We start from the raw sequence: 2,262 nt of genomic DNA on the forward strand, positions 1-2,262 counted from the left end.
CTTGCTCTCTCTCTCTCTCTCTCATTTTCCAGGTCACCTGGTTGTGAGAAGAGCTGGTAAGTAACAACCACACTGGCCTAGACTAGAAATCTGTCTTTTATATTTTCCTCTAGATCTTCTCAACAGAAAGGAGAATACAGTCTACAGCTACTTCCCTTAAATGATGAGATGTGAACCTGGGAGGAATGGATCCAGAGGTGTGTGTGTGTTGCAGGGCAAGGTGGGGCAGGGGGCGGGGGGTGTCCTGAATCAATGTCCTGTCTTCAAACAAGGCTGACCAGGCACAGGAGAGCACAGTTGTCCCACAAGTATATCTCTCTGGAGGAGGAAGATGCTCCCAGCTAACTGTTCTTGGAAACCTCCAAGCTTTGGGGCAGACCCAGCCCCTGAGCTACCTGCAAGATGCAAAACAAAGATGGGAATGCACAAGAGTTCAAACCCGGGCAGAAATAAAATGTGTTTGTGCTAAGTTGCTTCAATCCTGTCTGACTCTTCCCAACCCTGGACTGTAGCCTACCAGGCTCCTCTGTCTATGGGATTCTCCAGGACTGAATACGGGGGATCTTTCTGACCCAGGAATTAAACCCCAATCTCTTACGTCTCTCACATTGGCAGGAGGGGTCTTTACCACTAGCGCCACCTGGGAAGCCCCAAGAAAAAAAGCACTGAGTTTTAACTCTCCCAAATTGGACAAGGCTGAAGGAAACTGCCCCTCCCCAGACCTGCTCACCCAGAGTTTGAGAACTCTCAGGGGTCACAGCAGTTGTGAGAAAATTAGCTCTTATCCAGGGATGGGAGGAGGGAGGTGGGAGTAGAGCCAGGGCCTTCCCCGAATTCTTCCCCCCGTCTGCCAGGGAGTGGCACTGTTGTTAATCATTATTACTGTATGCAAATCACTATGCAAATCCCACACCGCTCCTGGGGCTCCGGACAAATGCTAATAGAGCCTACGCCCAGCTCTTCAAGGGCCAACTGTACACCTTTCAGACAGACAAGCTGAAGGGGGCTTTGCGGGGAGTGGAACGAATGGGTGAATGAGGGCTTCCGAGCCAGCCAGGAGCCCGCTGGGGCTCAGGCCACCATGACTCACCCCACCTCTTAATCTAGAACAGGGCTAAGGGTTCTCATAAAAGCCAGAAGCCTCGTTCGGACTCAGAGAGGTTCTTTCCCAGCCCCCTTCAAGCACGCCCGCCCCTTCACCGCACTCTGCTTTTCCCTCGGTCTCTGTTTCACACCCAAAACTGTGGTCGCTCAAGCTCTACGTTTCGGTCCCTGCTGAGGCACGGAGCTGCCTCGCCTCCGGAGCGCCAGGCGATTCCGGGCATCCAGGCCGAGATCTCGGAATTCTGGACGCGGGGACAGCTGGAGCCGCTTGGGTTGACACCGTTCGAGCGGACTGAACCCTCTGCGAACGCAGGCCGAGAGTGTGGGAGTCTGGGCCATATACCACTCTCTTGGGATGCTCTGGGGCTCCATCCGCCCGACCTCTTGGGCACTTGCCGACTGCACGCTCCCCATCCTGGGCCGAGCCACCGGGCAGTTGGGATCCTTGGGCTCCGGAGAGGGATCGAGGGACCGGGCGGACTCGGGTTGAGAGTTCACGCTCCCAAGTCCAGACTTTGGGGTCTAGGTACTGAGTCCACGTGGAAGGATAGGAGGGCGAATCCCTACCTTCGGGTCGTGCCCCTTGCGCTCCGGAAGAAGAGCGGCTCTTACGTGGGGCAAGGGCATTGTGTGTCCCCCCGGGACCTCTCCAGCCCCGGCACATCAAGCTCACGGCCGCGGCGAGCTACGAAGCTTGCACGGTGACGGGCTCCACCTCCCCAGGTGGCAGGGCTCGGCCGCAGGCAAGTGCTGATGCCGCGTGGACAGTCGGCGAGAAACAGACACCCAGCTGGGTCCACACACACCCCACGCGCGCACACACTGACGCTCCCTGTCACCTCTCCCCGAGTCCCCAGCACACACGCCTCCGAGCTCACACTCACGCCTACTCCCCGCTCCGCCTCCACGCCCAGGCCGAGCTCACCTTGCCACGCTCACCCCCGTGCCCACCCTCGCTGGCACACGCGCCCACACCCGCGTCGGCACACTCCGCCACCTCCAGACACATCCTAGGATTCCTCCACTGGCCCGGGGAGACGCACCAGGCTCTGCCTTGTCTCCCTGCCCCCCACCCTGGCTCACGCGCGCGCCCCTCTACACACACATACACACACACACAGCACACACACACACCCTCGCGCGGGGAGTCACTCCCCC

Source organism: Bison bison, unplaced genomic scaffold, assembly GCF_000754665.1.
Source record: "Bison bison bison isolate TAMUID 2011002044 unplaced genomic scaffold, Bison_UMD1.0 scf7180017864519, whole genome shotgun sequence".
NCBI lineage: Eukaryota > Metazoa > Chordata > Mammalia > Artiodactyla > Bovidae > Bison > Bison bison.